Here is a 10,188-nt window from a genome sequence, read left to right as displayed (position 1 = left end):
CCATATATAATCAATTCACTTGTTTTTTCAGGTCTTTGTTGTAAGAGGGTCCACCAGAAGCATCTGACTACTCCGCCATCTTTGCCCCACCTCCAGCACTGTGGTTTTTCAAAGAACTATCTATAGGGGATCAAACTGACAACAGCAACTCGAAAGATTAGATAGGAAAATTGCGGGGCACTGATTTTATGTTAATGAGAGAACAACTTGTAAAAGGAGGGTGAGAATGGTTACACAACTCAAAGAATGTAATCACTGTCACTGAATACACATATTAGAAACTGCTGAATTGGTGTGTGTTCTGCTGTGTGTATGCTCAACAACAAAAAATAAAATAAAATAAATCATTAAAATTAAAAAAAAAAAGAACAGAGGAATGTTATCACTAAGAGGTTGTTGTTGTTAGGTGCCATTGAATTGATTCCGATTATAGCGACCCCATGCACAACAGAACAAAACACTGCCCAGTTCTGTTCCGTCCTCACAATCATTGCTACGTTTGAGCCCACTGTTTCAGCCACTGTGTAAATCAATCTTGTTGAGGGTCTTCCTCTTTTTTACTGACCCTATTTACCTTACCAAGCATGATGTCCTTCTCCAGGGACTGGTCCTTCCTGATAACGTTTTCAAAGTACTTCAGACAAAGTCTTGTCATCCTCGTCTCCAAGGAGCGCTCTGGCTGTACTTCTTCCAAGACAAATCTATTCATTCTTCTGGAAGTCTTATGGTATATTCAATATTCTTCGCCAACACCATAATTCAAAGGCACCAATTCTTCTTCAGTCTTCCTTGTTCACTGTCCAGCTTTCACGTGCAGATGAGGCAGTTCAAAATATCATGGCTTCAGTCAGGCACACCTTAGTCCTCAAAGTGACATCTTTGCTTTTCAACACTCTAAGGAGGTCTTTTGCAGCAGATTTGCCCAATGGAATACATCATTTGATTTCCTGACTGTTGCTTCCATGGGCACTGATTGTGGATCCAAGTAAAATTAAATCCTTGACAACTTCCATCATTTCTCCATTTATCATGATGTTGCTAACTGGGCCAGTTGTGAGGATTTTTGTTTTCTTTCAAGGTGTGATCCATACTGAAGAAGTCTACTACCATATGGGAAAGGGGGGACAAAGACCCCAATTTTTGCTCACCCAAAGACCTGCATACGTGGAAAAACATACCTTGCTCATGGATAGGAAGACTCAACATTGTGAAAACATCACTTCTACCCAAAGCGATCTACAGATACAATGCAATCCTGACCCAAATTCCAACAGCATGTTTTAATGAGATGGAGAAACAAATCACCAACTTCATATGGAAAGGGAAGAGGCCCCAGATAAGTAAAGCATTACTGAAGAAGAACAAAGCGGGAGGTCTCACACTACCTGATTTTAGAACCCAGTATACCGCCACGGTAGTCAAAACAGCCTGTACCGGTATGAGAACAGATACAGAGACCAATGGAACAGAACTGAGAATCGAGACATAAATTCATCCACCTATGAGCAGCTGATATTTGACAAAGGCCCAAAGTCCGTTAACTGGGGAAATGACAGTGTCTTTAACAAATGGTGCTGGCATAACTGGATATCCATCTGCAAAAAACTGAAACAAGACCCATACCTCACACCATGCACAAAAACTAACTCAAAATGGATCGAAGACCTAAATATAAAATCTAAAACGATACAGATCATGGAAGAAAAAATAGGGACAATGCTAGGAGCCCTAATACATGGCATAAACAGAATACGAACCGCAAGTAACAATGCACAAACACCAGAAGAGAAACTAGATAACTGGGAGCTCCTAAAAAATAAATACTTATGCTCATCAAAAGACTTCACCAAAAGAGTAAGAAGACAACCTACAGACTGGGAAAAACATTTTGGCTACGACAAATCCGATCAGTGTCTAATCTCTAAAATCTACAAGATACTGCAAAACCTCAACAACAAAAAGACAAATAATCTAATTAAAAAATGGACAAAGGATATGAACAGGCACTTCACCAAAGAAGACACTCAGGTGGCTAACAGACACATGAGGAAATGCTCACAATCATCAGCCATTAGAGAAATGCAAATCAAAACTATAAGGAGACACCGTCTCACCCCAACAAGGCTAGCATTAATCCAAAAAAACACAAAATAATAAATGCTGAAAAGGTTGTAGAGAAACTGGACCACTTATACACTGTTGGTGGGAATGTAAAATGGTACAACCACTTTGGAAATCAATTTGGCGCTTCCTTAAAAAGCTAGAAATAGAAGTACCATACGATCCAGCAGTCCCACTCCTTGAAATATATCCTAGAGAAATAACAGCCATCACACGAATAGATACATGCATACCCATGTTCACTGCAGCACTATTCACAATAGCAAAAAGATGGAAACAACCTACGTGCCCATCAACAGATGACTGGATAAGCAAATTATGGTATATTCACACAATGGAATATTATGCAACAATGCAGAATGATGAATCCGTGAAACATCTTATAATATGGAGGAATCTGGAAGGCATTATGCCGAATGAATTTAGTCAGTCACAAAAGGACAAATATTGTATAAGTCCACTATTATAAGTACTCAAGAAAAGGTTTAAATATAGAAGAAAACATTCTTTGATGGTTATGGGGTGGGGGAGGGAGAGGGGTATTTACTAACTAGATAGGAGACAAGATTTATCTTAGGTGAAGGGAAGGACAACACACCCTACAGGGGAAGTTAGCACAACTGGACTAAACCAAAAGCTAAGAAGTTTCCTGAATACAACCAAACACTTCGAGGGACAAAGTAGCAGGGGCGGGGGTCTAGGGAACACAGTTTCAGGTGACATCTAGGTCAAGTGGCATAATAAAGTTTATTAAGAAAATGTTCTGCATCCCATTTTGGTGAGTGGCATCTGGGGTCTCAAAAGCTAGTGAGCAGCCATCTAAGATTCATCCATTGGTCCCAACCCACCTGGAGTAAAAGAGAATGAAGAACACCAAAGACACACAGAAAGTATTAGCCCAAGAGACAGAAAGGGTCACATAAACCAGAGACTTCATCAGCCTGAGACCAGAAGAACTAGATGGTGCCCGGCTACCACCAATGACTGCCCTGACAGGGAACACAGCAGAGAGTCCCTGATGGAGTGGGAGAAAAGTGGGGTGCAGAACTCAAATTCTAGTAAAACGACCAGACTTAATGGTTTGACTGAGACTGGAGGGACCCTGGATGACATGGTCCCTGGACTCTTTGTTAGCCCAAAACTAAAACCATTCCTGAGGCCAACTCATCAGACAAAGATTGGACTGGACCATAAAATGATACTTGTGAAGAGTGTGCTTCTTAGCTCAAGTAGATACACGAGACTAAATGGGCAGCTCCTGTCCAGATGCGAGATGAGAAGGCAGAGAAGGTCAGGAGCTGGTTGAATGGGCACAGGAAATCCAGGGTGTAAAGCAGGAGTGTGCTGTCACAGTATAGGGAAAGCAACTAGGGTCACATAACAATGTATGTATAGATTTTTGTATGAGAGACTAACTTGAATTGTAAACTTTCACTTAAAGCACAACAATAAAAAATAAAAAGTTTTATAATTTTTCTCAAGTCACCATTTTCCTCAACATTTTTGTACTTCCCACTCCAACTACAGAACATTACTCTGTGCTTTATACTTCAAGCTTTTTTCTTCCAATAATGAAACAATACATTTTAAGGGCAAATGCTGTAGTTTGTTTTTAAAATTACAATCATCATGAGCTGTGAAATAAAAAATCACACTTGAAGAATACACTGTAAGTTAAAAAATAAAACTTGGTTGAACGTTTCATCATTTTTGCGAACAGCAGATCAAATTCTCCCACACTTGGCTTGACCAAAAGTTTGGTGGTTCAAACACACCAGCCGCTCCACAGGAGAAAAGATACGGCAATCTGCTTCCTTAAAGATTTACAGCCTTGGAAACCCTATGGGGCAGTTCTACTTTCTCTATAGGATTGCTATGAGTCGGAATCAACTTGACGGCAGTGGGTTTGGTTTGGTTTTGATTTCTGCTTGACTGCAAATTATGTCAATATAATATAACTATGCAGTGATGATCATCACATTATGGTCATGATGGCTGCTAACAAAAAGGTCAGCAGTTCAAATCCACCAGCCACTCCTTGGAAACGCTATGGGGCAGTTCTACCCTGTCCTATGGGGTTGCTATGAGTTGGAATCGACTCGGTGGCAACAGGTTTGTTTTTTGCTTTTTTGTCTAAGTCACATAATTTTCCTCTTTTGTTCCATGATACCCCTTACAGTTAAAATAGGGACCAAGGTAAAGCGGGTTTACAGTAAATATTGTTGTGGAGCAGACTGTCTCATCTCCTCAGCAGGCCCTATCATCATCAGCCTTAACTGACCCTTATTAAATCAGAATATAAAAGAGTACAGATAAACATTTAAATACAAATTATGTTTCAGATTGCTAAGTAACTAATTCAAACATATCCTAGACAGCTGGAGTGGGTTTATTTATTTTACTCCAATGGAAAAAAGAGAGTGAAAAAACAGAAATCCCTTTTAAGTAGTGGCAAGAATAACACACACACACACATATGCACACACACACACACACACACCAATATATCCTAAATTTTTAACATATACATAGAAAAAAATCCACAAATATGCCATTACCATGAATTAAAATTTCAAGGGAAAAATAATAATAATTTCCTTCCACACCCTCTGCTGCAAACTATGAAGACCAATAAAGTCAGAAAAAAACAATGAAGTTGGAAAAAAGGGCATAAATAATAACCTTTAAGTAATACAAATCGATTAATATTGCCTGAACCGAATACTAAAAATTGCATTTTCAGGCTGCTAACTAGGACTCTAAAGAATTATATACAGAAAAATAATCTTGAATTTTCTCCTCAAAAATAGACGAGAAACACTGTGAGGTAGCTAGATGTGAAAAAGTGAATGAATCCTTTAAATTTATTTCCCTCTCTTATCTCACCATCATTTACTTAATCCTTCAATCTCATAATCTGCTATAATGCCTATGAAGTGAAGAAAAAGTTCATGTTTCCTTGTCCTTAGGGTAGAAAGTATTCATTTAAGCCAAAGAGGAAAGACAAAAGATTCCCATCCTGTTCAACCCTCTGGGAACCAGTGCAGGATACTCCTTCCTGTCTTGGTCTTTTATTTCACCTAGGTTCCAATGTCCCCACTCTTCTAGAGGCAAAGAGATCACTGTTTAACTGGATCAGTAGAGTCTATTTTCAAATATATTTTTGACTCTGATATTGTACAAATTAATCTATTTCTCTGAACCTGAGGTTCCAAACCAGTAATAGAATGTTTTTCACTTATGTTACATGAGAAATGGAGGAAGAATGAAAATGCTTTCAGAAACCTATTAAATTTTAGAAACAGGACATTCAACTTTGAAGAATTTTTTTTTTTAAACTAAAGGTACAAATCCAAGTACTTCAAACAACACACTTCATGACAGGATCAGCAAACTATGGCCTGCAGCCCAAATCTGGCCCACCTCCTGTTTTTGTATGACCTCTAAGCTCAAGTAGTTTTTTATATTTCTAAGTGGTTGAAGAAAAAAACAAATAATAATATTTCATGATGTGGTTACTTAAATAAATAAAGTTTTATTGGAACACAGCTCATGCTCACTTGTTTTTTGGCTGAACTGGGTAGATGTAACAGAGACTGTGTAACCCATAAAGCCTAAATTATTTATTATCTAGCCCTTTGCAGAAAAAGTTTGGTTTGCTAGCTCCTGCCTTAGGAGACCATACATTTATTCTAATGATACTACAAATGAGGAAAACATTTTTGAAGATGTCTTCAAAGCCATAATATATTCTGAACCACCTCAATGGTGGAAAATCTTCATTCTTTGAAGATGAATATGATTTTTGGAAATTGCTAAACCATTTGGAGCAAAGACCAAATAAGGTTGGTTGTTAAGACGAATCAACCAGCAAATATTTATTGATAATCTAAAGCCAAAAAAGACAAAGGTTTTTTTTGTTTTGTTTTTTAAAGCACTATCTCTAACAAAAGCTGACAATCAAGCAGAGGGATGGTTTTATACTGTAACAGCTTTGATTGAAGGTAAATAGGTTACATATGCCATGGAAATAGAACGTGCAGAGGAGAAAAAAATAATCCAGTGATAAGGTTAGAAGATCTAATTTCTTGCGTGGTCATAAATTTGCCATAAAGTATTTTACAAAGAGGAACTCTAGTGATGCTTTGGGCAATACACTTTTGGAATAAATGACTCACAAGTAAAATTTTAAGAGAACAGGATTCCCATGGATGTAAAAATTGTTTAACCTTTAGTTAAAATCCATTGTATTGCTTTATAATCACAATTTATAAGACAGGATTAGCAAAAAAATAAAAAGATCTCTTCCACTTATACAAGGCAAATAATTTATCCTTGGCTGCTTTTAATTCTACATGCTCTCCCTGAGCAGTTTCATCCGCTGTTAAGGATTCAATTACCACTTACTGGCTAATTTGGAAAAATGAATCACCAATCTCAGTCTGGCTTTTAGGCTCCGGATTCCCTCTTGATATCTCCATGTGAATGTTTCATAGACTCCTCAAACTCAACACATTCAAAATGGAAATGATTATCTTCCCCACATACACGTACATTAAAAAATAAAATAAGTTCTTCTATCTGCACAGTTGCCCAAGCTAAGAAAGTAAGTCTTTTTTTACTTCTTTATTCACCCTTCACAGCCAATCAATTTTTAAGCCCTGTAAATTCTCCGTCTTCATAGTGTGTCCTCTCCTCTCCAGCCCTATTACTGTTTTCCGTCTCCAGGCCCTTATCCTCTCTTATCTGACCTATTTCAATAGCAACAGCCTCTTAATTTATCCTCCCACCCTTTGCCTCTCTCCATACAATCTAGCCTCTATACCATGCCCACTGCCATCTTACCTTTCCTAATTAATTAAAATCCTTCACTGGCTCTCCATTGTTTTTAAAATGAAGTCCAAAGTCCTCAGCATGATACAGGAGGCTCTTCACTACCTGGCACCAGCATACTTTATTATTATTTTTTTCTTCTTTTTCTGAATTAAAACTTTGTGCTTACCTAAATCTCCATCTTGTTTTATATCTTATACTTAAAAGTGTTAAAAGTAAAAGTGCCTTTAACATCATATTCTATAGGGAAAGATTTTGCCAAACTGGGTTAATCACTCACTTCATTATTTCAAATGAGGGAAAGTGACACCCCACACTTACCTATTTCCAGAGGATCACTAATGTGATCAGCAACCAAGCTTTGCAATCTTCTTTTCCACCTTATCTCCAGTCACCATCCTTCTTAGCCCAACCACCCATCGCTGCATACCCTGACCTCTAATAACAGTGGACTACAATATATTCCTCAAACATACCATATAGTTTCACATATCCCTGGTTTTCATCTATATCTTTGGTTCTCTTTCCCAACCCAGAAAACTCCTATTCATCCTTCAAAGCCCAACTGAAATACGGTCTCTTCCCTCTATAGGATTCCCTGTGTGGCACAAACAGTTATGCGTTCAGATACTAGCCAAAAGGTTGGCGATTTGGACCCGCCCAGAGGCACCTGGGAAGACAGCCCTGGCGATCTGCTTCTTAAAGGTCACAGCGTTGAAAACCCTATGGAGCACAGTTCTACTCTGACACGTGGGGATGTCATGAGTCGGAATCTACTGGATGGCACTAACAACAACAACATCTTCTCTCTACACTTCCTCCCTATCACATGCAGAATTATTTTCCCTCATCATTGTTCCTACTGAACTCTATCTATACCTCTGTTGTAGCTCTTACCATACTGTATAATAGAGATTTGTTTACATGTCTGATTACAAGCTTCTTAAAGGTCAAATCCCATTGCCGTTAAGTCGATCCTGACTCACAGTGACCCTATAGGACAGAGTAGAACTGCCCCATAGGGTTTCCAAGGAGTGGCTGGTGGATTAGAACTGCCAACCTTTTGTTTAGCAGCTGAGCACTTAATCACTGTGTCACCAGGAATCCTTCCTGAAGGTAGGTAAACCATTTTCTTTTCTTGAATCTAACATTTAACTTGTGGTCTGAGAATGTATTTTTTAAAAACAGGTTACATGTATTAAAAAATAATCACCTCTTATACTGTTAAGATAATGCCATGATTGTAATAACTGAGTGACTGAGAGCTTAAGAACAAAAAGAAACCCACCAGGGGAAAAATATTCTCATATACAAAGTATAATTAAACTGTAGCTTGAACATGTCTTCATCTTGCAATACTAGTTTCTTTTTTCTTTCTTCTGTCCTTTTGAAGAAGTTCTTTACAGAACTCTCTTTTAGATAACCATTGAATTTTATTTCTCTCTCACAGAATTTGGAAGTCAGTACAGTGCAGAGGTTAAGAGCATGGTCTTTGGAGCCAGAATGTCTGGTTTGAATCCTGGCTCTGCTACCTAGGCTGTTTAATCATGAAGCAAGTTACTCAACCTCTCTATGCCTCTCTATGAGGAGATCATAAAAAGAGCATCCCTAATGGTGGTGCTATGAGAATTAAATAAGCTAATACACATAAAGAATTTAGAACAGTGCCTTGGACAGAGTTGTTGTTGTTAGGTGCCGTCGAGTAAATTTTCAACTCACAGCTACCCCATGTGACAGAGTAGAACTGTCCCATAGGGTTTTCTAGGCTGTAATATTTGTAGGAGCAGATCTCCAGGTCTCTCTCCTGTACAGCGACTGGTGGGTTCAAACCTTTCAGTTAGCAGCTGAGCATTTAACCATTGTGCAACCCGGGACAGAGCAGGTCCCAATAAATGCTAGTTAATGGTGCTGTTGTCGCTATCATCAGCTTTTAAAAACGTCTTTCTTGGTACTTACTTTAGTCCAGTTGGCAGAGTGTAATCTTCTATATGGAAGGAATTATATCTTGTTCATATGTGAATATGCTGTGAGTGCTAAAACCGTGCCTTGGAATAAAAATGCTCGATGAACCATGTGAATTTACGTTAATGTAAATTTAAAGCTTCAGACTGCCAAGGTCAACAAATTATAAATCACACAAAATTCATAGATGAACACATGCTTAAAATTGGTGTTTTAAATTTAGCTTTAAAAAACCCATCTTCCACTGAACTACTGAAATATCTTTAAATAAAACTTTTAAAGCAACACAAAAACTAAATTCACTAGGAAGTTTCCCTCTACTCCACTTATTTGATTTTGGTGTCTGGTGACCTAAAATCCTTGCCTATAATATAAGAGGAGGAGCCTCCAGGTGGTACAAATGGTTAAGCACTCCACCACTAGCCAAAAGGTTGGCAATTTTGAACCCACCCAGAGGCACCTCAGAAGACAGGCGTGGCAATCTGCTTCCGAAAGGTCACAGACGTGGAAGCCCCTATGGAGCAGTTCTATTCTGTACACATGAGGTCGCTATGAGCTGGAATTGACTGGATGGCAACCGACAACAACAAACAATACAAGACTCACTGCAGATCTTTTAAAAGTAATATAATTTCCACATTTAGAAAGCCACCTATTATGGGATCAGAAAAATTAACATTCTTCTTTATTTCTGCACTTAAAATTCTACTGCCACATTCACCACAAATAATAATAATAAAAATAATGAAAGCCCAAAAGAGACAATTACTACATTTCCTGGTGCCTACCTAGGAAACCACTTCTGAACACACCTACAAGTATCCCCAGTAAAAGTCCACTGGTTACAAACTGCTATTCCCTTCTTCCCAAATTACTTCACACTCACACATTCACACACCCCTAGTAAAGAACACAAATGTCTATAATAAAATACAAACATGGATATATATTAATTTGGTTTTGGAAGACTTAAATCTTTCCATAAGCAGCCCCTCAACTTAAAAAAACAAAAGTCTTGATTTGAAACAATGCTCCAAGCCTTTTTACCCCAGTTATCTTAGACTACAACTATTTACCTATTATTTGATTGCTATTAAGCCTCATGATAAATGGTTCAATAACAATGCACAGATAATATGTACTAGTCTAGAAAATTTCATGAATCAGTTGAAAATGGACCACACCCCAAACAATACTGATTTTGTTAAAAAAAAAAAAAAAGAAGAAGAAGAGTTGAAACAATTGATTTCCACAGTAAATAGAAAGTTAAAA

The sequence above is a fragment of the Trichechus manatus genome, unplaced genomic scaffold (genome assembly GCF_000243295.1).
Source record: "Trichechus manatus latirostris isolate Lorelei unplaced genomic scaffold, TriManLat1.0 scaffold00073, whole genome shotgun sequence".
Lineage (NCBI taxonomy): Eukaryota > Metazoa > Chordata > Mammalia > Sirenia > Trichechidae > Trichechus > Trichechus manatus.
The sequence above is the reverse complement of the archived record's forward strand: the minus strand, read 5'-3'. Positions refer to the sequence as shown.